At 41.3% G+C, this 8804-nt stretch overlaps 1 pseudogene; it reads right to left on the bottom strand.

Annotated features, from left to right (window-relative positions):
• Positions 1-7306: 7306 nt before the first annotated feature.
• LOC133369482 (5S ribosomal RNA) lies at positions 7307-7425 on the bottom strand (annotated as a pseudogene).
• Positions 7426-8804: the final 1379 nt, after the last annotated feature.

Here is an 8804-nt window from a genome sequence, read left to right as displayed (position 1 = left end):
CCTGTGATATATCTTGTAAGTTTTTGTCTATTAGACCATTATTAGTCGATTTGGGAATATCTATTCATAGACACTTTGAAAATAGTATATTACCAGAACCTTTAATTATTAGCCCTACCAAATCCAGATTTCCCCCCTCATTACTGTTTAACCCTTTGCAGACACATGAACCCCTCGTACCCTTTGCTTCTACCTCCCCTCCATGACACTGATTCCCAAAGGGCTCCCGCCATCAAATCTACCTCCTCCCCTGCAGGTCTCCCCTAATTTATTTACCTCGGAAGAGCTTTTACTTATAGAAACCTTTAGTTCTCTACCGGTTTCAAACCAGAATGAGATAATAGAATGCCTTGAACAACTGAAAACTCATCTTATTCTACTCAAGAATCGATCCTTACCATACTTACCCACAGTGAGTCCTAAACTTTCTGCCACTAACGATCCACTCTACAAAAATCCAGTTCTTGGACAAGTAGCTAATACGAATACCCTAGGGGACGTGAAGTCTAACTCGGAGACAGTTCCTCACCTTCACCAGCTTTCTTATCAACAACTAGAGCAGAGGACCCCGGAAAAAGATTCCTCCATCCTATCTTTTGACTGCTTAGCCTCTGAAAATTTTTTCTCTTATGAGCTGGCCAAACGGGCAAAAATCGACTCTCCCGGATTTTGGACAAAAATGCATTTTTTGGCCCCGGAGGAAAGGGGGTCTATAAAGCCCCCCCCATCTCCAAATCCCCGATCTTCATCTACTCATAACAACTCCCTGGCCCCTTTTAGGAATAATATCGACCCACAAGTACAACACCTTCCCCGACCATCAACCCGGAATGGCTGTATTGTACAGTCTTCTCTCTTTAACGAGATCACTTCTATATGACCTATCACTATCTTGTCTTGGAACATTAGTGGATGGGTGAACAAATGCCATGACATTGACTTTATAGAATATTTAAACAACTTTATGATCATTTGTCTGCAGGAAACCTGGTCAACTTCCCCAGACAAAATGATCCTCCCTGGTTACATATCTTTTTCAACCTCGGCAGCCAAGTATTGGCCGTCCAAGCGGGGGTCTTACTATTTTCGTCTCTGGTTCTATGGCAGTGACACCTGTTCAGCTTCCTCTAATACTCCCAACCTTTATGTTGGCCCTTAGGATAAAGGGTTTATGGGCTGACCCTACGATTTGTATTAATATCTATTTACCTCCCTTGCGTGATCTCTCCAACCAATGGGACTGGCTGGATGAGGCCCTCTCTTACATAGAGTCCCAGTTTCCAAATGATAGAATTCTTTTATGTGGAGACTTTAACGCCAGAATAGGAAATTCCTGGCCGTTTAACATCAATACCTCTAATCAGGATCCTTTTACCCAAAATTTGTTTCTGCATAAGTCTATACAAGATCCAAAGTCGAACAAGCAAGGTCCTCTGTTAATAGAATTTGCCTCAGCACACCTTTTGGAAATTATAAATGGTACCATATATGACCTATCCTCGGGCTCATTCACTTTCCGGACATCCCGCGGTGCAAATCTGATTGACTATATCTTGGTCTCTCAGACGCTGTTGGATGATATTTTAGACTTTAATGTCAATTTCAGGACTGAGAGTGACCATTTTCCCCTCCTACTTAGACTCAAAGCCTTCAAGACCAGATTGCCACATTCCCTATCTATTAAGTTAACTGCCCCTGAGAAAAGAGTCTATGAGTTTTTGAGATTTTCTAATGTGTCCCAGTCTAGAGTATTACTCAAACTATGTTTTAACCACCCCTTTGCCTCTGTCCTATGGGGCTCCAAACTAAATAATTTGCTATCTATCATCTCTCAGCACCAGATTTTAACTCAAATTTTAATAACAAATCTTTACGTACATCCATATTCCTTCATTCCATGAAATTAGATAGGCTATCTATTATCAATTCCAAAGTATCTCCCTGGTTTTGGCGTTTCAAATATGCTCCCCAATGTTCTACATATCTTGTTCAACCCTTACCCACTGCTCTTAGACGAGCTTTCACAGCCCTTCGCTTCTTTTCCCTGCCAAATGCCGATAGGGAAGGTCGACTAGCCAGCGTCCCTAAGGACCAAAGGTCCTGTGTCTGTGGCCTTCCTACAGCGGAGGATCTTCCCCATGTCTTGCTTTATTGCTCAATTTATACCCAACCCAGATTAAGGTTCCTTAAGAAATGGTTAGACATTTTCAATTTTACTTCACCTGATGAAAAAATCATCTTTTTAATGGCTGACCATACTTGGGAAGTAACTCATAATGTATCCCTTTCTATAATAGCTGCACGAAAACTTCGGGCAAATCATATTGCCTTGCGAAGTATCATATAGGCGCTATTTTTGTCCTGGGAAATTCCCACTATTGTTTTTAACATGTATTTGTACTGTTGTTTTACTTGCGTTGGCCTCTGGCCCTGCAATTTTGCTAATAAAGATAAAGACATGGTAAAAGACCCTTGAGGGGCTTTAAAGATCAAAAACAGCATTTTGAATTCTATTCAGTTAGTATTGTGTATGGCTGGACTGAAGTAAAATGTGTTGTTGTTTTATTACAGCAGCCTGATGGCATTAGTCAGATTTCAGAGAAACTCAGTAACAGCCATAAAAAGTGTGTTCCTCTGATCATGAATGTTGGTAAGCTAGGATGAAAAGTGGATGAAGGCTATTTCCTCCTTGTTTGAACTCGGTTGTGAATTGGCAAGGCTGGCGTGCATTTGGGCCTGTTCTAAGAGCCAGCATCAAGACGAAGATGTGACTCGCTCCATTTTTCATTTCCAGGTGCGCATCATTCCGGCTTGGAGCCAGACTGTGAACAGCAGCCTCAAAATGTGCACAGATATCCAGAAAGAAAGAGGGGGAAAATTCATATCCTGCTTTGATGAAAGCTTTACTGACATGAATAAAATATGGACTTAGCCCCAGCTGGCTCCTGAATAACAGGCTGAATTCAAACCAGCTAAAACTGGAAGATGGAGGGCAAGTTCACACAATCAAAAGTGCCATTCCAAGATGGGTGGATTTGGTGTCACAGCTGGGTGTGTGGGATAAGCAATTACAGTGGAGGCCATCCATGTGTGTTACGCTCGTTTGCCCTGCATCTGGGACCAGCAATGTCTTAATTTTAAACTTTTACTATGTCCATGCTAAAAGAATTAAAACATCCATGTTAAAACTGTTAACCAAAGTCCTTGGCAGGCTTATGTATAGATTTCCATTTGGATCTCTGTACACTCATTTTTCACTGTCTCCAATTTTTTAACTTCAGTGAATTGTCGATTAAAGAGAAGTCGAAAAATGGATGCCTTGAACCTGGAAAATATTTCCTTTTAAATTATTGCTTGCTTTTCTCTCCTTCTTGCTATCATGAATTTGAGATCTCTCTTTGAAGGACTCTTAAATTAATAAAGCATTCCAGAATACAGTTAACTACTTCATGTACTACAAGAATTCCTCCAAAGCTGAGCAGCGGGTGAGAAAAGTATTGTTTTTCCCTCTTGAGCTACTATATTATCACAGTTTGAGTATGCAAAACTTAGCTGTAACTTATACTTGGAAAAACAGGCCACCTCATTTCCAGAGAGGAGGTAGCAAATATTTATAATTAAACCTTTCCAAAATGACACCATGTTTTTGCTAGCCCTTTCGTGTACATTTCAAATATTCTTATTCTTTCCTTTTTCATTCTCTTTATTTAAGCTATGCAGATCAAAGATTTCCACACTGGCTGTAACTAATATTGTTTCCTGGTCTAAACAGATAATTGCCCTTCTGGATTTATAAGAGACATCTCGCAGAGCAAAGCTGAAATATCATTAATAAGGTAGATTGATTTACTCACAAATTCCTCCAGAAGTGTGATTAATAAGCCATCCCCTGGTGTTAGTATAATCTTCAGATCTCTCTTCACGGCATGACCATATTTCTGCAACAACTGCACTATTCAATCATTAATCATTATGCTCAGTGAACAGTTTATCCCTTCTAATGCACAGGCGACAAAACAACAACTTTTTTGTTATATTTTAATGAAGAAGCCATCAACAGAAGAAAAAGTGTAGAAACAAAAGGTATGGGGGCAAGGCCAGGAACTAGGCTTCTATATTACAAAGCTGTAGCTTGGGGCTGGGAACCTCAGGCCCAGAGGCTGAATGCAGCCCTCCAGGCTCCTTTATCTGGTTATTGGACGTCACCTCAGGCTACCACTAGGGTTGCCAGGTTCTTGGCCGGAGACTGATCATGTATCTTTAGGAGAAGAGGAAGTCAGCCAAGTGCAGGTGTTCTTGCAACTCTGTAATGGGAAAAACCACAAGGTGGAATTCTCCCTTCCCCCTGGACAACTTTTTATGATACAGAACACCTCTTGGTTGCCAGGCCTGGCCTCCAAGAGGTCTTCTGTATCTTTAAAAGTCCTACAGGGGGAAGCGAGAATTCCACCTTGTGGTTTTTCCCATTACACTGTTGCAAGAACACCTGCACTTGGCTGACTTTCTCTTCTCCTAAAGATACAGGATCAGTCTCAGACCATGGACCTGGCAACCCTACTTACCACCCACTCACCCCAGGCCACACCCCTCCTTGGCTCTGCTTCACTGAGTGTTTTTGCCTGGCTAGAATGTGATCTTGAACTGCAATATGCCTCTTCCTTGTCTGGATGGAGGATACAGAGGGGTGTGTGAATGAGTCAAGAAACTAGTCTACAGTTCAAAGGTAAAATTTACATTCATCGCCCCACCCACTCTTGCCTCTGGCCCCACCCACCACTGGCATGTAGCCCTCGGAAGGTTGCCCAGAGGGGAATGAAGCCCTCAAAATGAAAAAAGGGCCTTCTCCTCTCCCACTATACATGCAAACTTTGGATGTGGCCCACATAGGGTTTGGTTAAGCTGACTAGTGGTGTAGCGGTCAGTGTTGATGTTCAGGAGGTCACCATCCATTTATTAAATGTATATCCTGCCCTTCCTCCCAAAAGGAACCCAGTGTGGCAAGCAGGTGATAAAACACTAATGGGGGTGGACTGGGACGAGGTGAGCAATGTGTCTGCTCAGCAATCAGGGCCACATACTTGAACTGCTGGCACCGGAATCTCTGCCCCTAAGGATGCAGTCCTCAAGCTGAAAAAGGTTCCCTATGTCTGCTGTAGAATATATCCCCCCCGTCCCAAGACCATTAACCCAAGTAAAAAAGAACCTTGCAACAATTAAACAAATCAGACACCTAATGAATTACTTTCCAGCTTGACAGCACCACTCCCTGGCATGTATCAATGGGCCCACTGAAACCCATAAAATTTCCACCAGCTTTCCACAGCAGTGCCAACATACTGTCGGCAAAGGAGAGATCCTTATGTCGGGTTCATCCTCATAAACCACATTGTCACTACAACTGATGCAGTATCAGCAACGATAATTATCGCTGTGCTTTCGACTTCCACAGAGCAGACGTTTGTCTGATCCAAGTGGAGGTCTGCCAAGTTGGCTTGTGGTACACTTACTGAAATTAGACAGCCTCTTCCCCCCCCTTCTTCCCCAGCTTGAATTGCACTGTCACCCACTCATGTTAAACTGTGAAAGAATTAGTGTGGTTTAAAGTGACATTTCTGATGTTGTCTCATGAAATTTGAGTTCTGAATTATGAACTAGAAGAAACCCTGCTTCTGTGACTGCCAGTGGGAATGTAAAACGAAGATAGTTCCTTGACCTTCTTTTGGCAAATGCTGGTGGAAGAATGCGGCAGCCTGAGATAAAATTAGAGGATATTTTCATGTTAGCAAACCAAAAGAAGCTAAGTTTGGTTTCACTTAGGGGTCGGGGGTCTGGATTCTACAGTGCCTTATATAAATATGTGAGCTGCCTTGCACTACATCAGGCCATTGGGCCATCAAGCTCAGTGTTTTCTACTCTGGCTGGCAGCTGTGGTCTAGGAATTCAGATTCAGTCTTTCCTATCTCTGTGTGGGGCTGCCCTGAGGATGGTCCAGAAGCTGCAGCTGGTGCAAATGTGACAATGTGACTGTTCACTGGGTCAGGATATTGCTAACATATCACCCCACTACTGAAAGAATTGCACTGGCTACCCATTAGCTACTGGGCTACGTTTAAGGTGCTGGTTTTGGTGAATAAAGCCTTATACAGCTTGGGACCAGGATACCTGAAAGATCATCTTACCTCTTATATACCCAGTCGGTCATTCGCTCTGTAGGTGAGGGCTTCCCGCAGATACCATCTCATCAGGAGATCTATTCTGCACACTATACGAATCAGGAATCAGTGTGGTGTCACTGACACTGGAATTCCCTCTCCTTAAATATTAGACAGGCACCATTTGTGTTGTCTTTTCAGAGCCTACTGAAGACCTTCCTCTTTCAACAAGCCTTTTAAGTAGAGAATTTATCCCAGCCTGCCTCTGCATTAGAATTGTTTAAGATTTTTTTAAAAAAATAGTTAAAGATGTTTCAAATATGTTTTATAGATATTTTTAGTGTTTTATCACCTGTGTGCCATTCTGCGCTCCTTTTGGGAGGAAGGGCAGGATATGCATTTAAGAAATAAAATAATAATAAATACCTGGAGATGCCAAGGACTGAATCGAGCACCATTTGCATGGAAAGCATGTGCTGTGCCAGTGAGCTATGTCTCCTCCCTTTGCTTTGGGTCTGAAGTTTTTTTTTTAAAAAAAGAAAACACTGGTGCTATTATATTATTATTTTACTAACCCAACCTTCTAAAATCATGGATGCCCCAGATGTTGTTTGACTCTAACTCCCATCATCCCCAGCCAGCTTAACCAATGGTTAGGGCTGATGGGAATTGTAGTCCAACAACATCTGGGGTTCAAGAGAAGTGTACTAGGCTGTCCTGCACCAAATTATTTGATGGTGTGGGCAACATCAAAATGACAGAAGAACAATCAATCAATCTTCTTTATTATAGTCCATGAGCAGCATAGAAAGTATTCAAAGACAGCATAAAACATATTATCCAAATACGGAAAATAAGATAAAATGGAATGGAATACGATGACATATTGCAGAATAAAATAAAGTATAAGTTTGCACAGAAATATTACAGAAATTGTGTTCATATCACAAACTCCAAAAGGGAAGATTATAGGATGGCTAAAATTAATTCTTGATGTATTTTACACACTGCAACACAGAATTAGCTATAATGAGAGCAGTAGCTGCATTTTTACAAGAAGTCAATTACGACTCCTGGTGACCCTATGAATCTTATATTCATAGGGTTTTCATGGTAAGAGGTATTCAGAGGTGGTTTACCACTGCCTTCCTCTAAGCCTATGGCACCCGGTATTCCCAGGCGGTCTCCTATCCAAGTACTAACCAGGCCTGACCCTGGTTTGCTTCTGAGATCAGACGAGATCCAGCATCTTCAGGGCAGTATGGCCATAGGCTGAAGAGACATAAAATGCATCAGATTATCCTGGCAGTTTCAATAGGAGAGGTTCAATATATATATTTTTGCATAAAGCACAATAATAAAGACAATACAGAAGAACATGTGTCACTGATTCAACCTCTCCGGAGTCAAGGAACACTTGCATTCACAGAAAGAGGATGGAAGAGGAACAAAGGAAGAGGCAGGACTCAAACTGGTAGTAGAAATCTGTATTGGTTTTCTGAAGAATGACTTTTGTGTTTTGAATCTGACCGTGGGTTTTCCTCAGGGACACACCGAAAACTCCATCGTCTACAGTCAAGCAGCAGAGACAAAAATCCAGAACTTCAGCTAACCCCACAAAAACAGAATATTGTACCCCTGGTTACTTCACTGGGGCCTTCATGACTTTACAAGTATGTTCCCTAATCAGGAGAGAGATCCTCTTTTTCTCTTGGGGCATCAAGGTGAAGTAGATGAAAGGCTATTTCCCCAGAGCACTATTCCTCAAGGAGTCAAGTCAAGTTTTGTCTCTGCAGGCTCCTCCATATAATTATCTGGACATTCCTGGAGTCTCAGGGGATCTCAGGGTCTTCTTTGGCCGATGGTCAAATGCCAAGGCAATGGGATGATAGTGAAGGTGTGTGATGACCAAAGATCAAAAGTCCATTATCTCAGGATTAGGGATGGGGGAGGAATTCAATTCCATTCACAGTTAAAGGCGGACATATCAAATCTGCATTTTCCAAAATAATACACAAACCAATTATTATTATTATTATTTTTTATTATTTATTAAATTTATATACCGCCCGACTAGCGACACTTCTCTGATCTTTGCAAATGCAGTTATCCAGCCATGTACAAAAAAAGAGTGATGCATAAATTATGCTAAGGTGTGCATATACATGCATATATTAGTTAAAATAGCATACAAAATGCTTTATATTGGGGAAAATCACAACAATGTATATAGTAGGTAAGATTGCATATAAAATGTATATAGTAGGAGAAATATGCATAAAAATGCAGATGAATTTTCAGTGAACTGGTGTAGAAATTTAGAGAACTAAATTTAAGATTGGAAAAATTAGGAACAAACCTCCCCCGAAACTGACACATTTGCCTGTCCCTACTTAGAATGAAGTTCCGTGGGAATTGTAGACCAAAACATCTGGAGGGCACCAGATCTATGCATTTGTTTCCCTTTCTTTCAAATCCTCAAATCCTACATTTAAAAATACCTATTATTATTATTATTATTATTATTGTTGTTGTTGTTGTTGTTGTTGTTGTTGTTGTTGTTGTTATTACTGGAGCAACCCCCCCTTTTTTTCAATTGCCTTGTTTTGTTGTCTGGATAACATTTATTCCTCGCCTACCCCTATAACAACA

This window comes from Rhineura floridana, chromosome 13 (assembly GCF_030035675.1).
Source record: "Rhineura floridana isolate rRhiFlo1 chromosome 13, rRhiFlo1.hap2, whole genome shotgun sequence".
Lineage (NCBI taxonomy): Eukaryota > Metazoa > Chordata > Lepidosauria > Squamata > Rhineuridae > Rhineura > Rhineura floridana.
The sequence above is the reverse complement of the archived record's forward strand: the minus strand, read 5'-3'. Positions and strand labels throughout refer to the sequence as shown.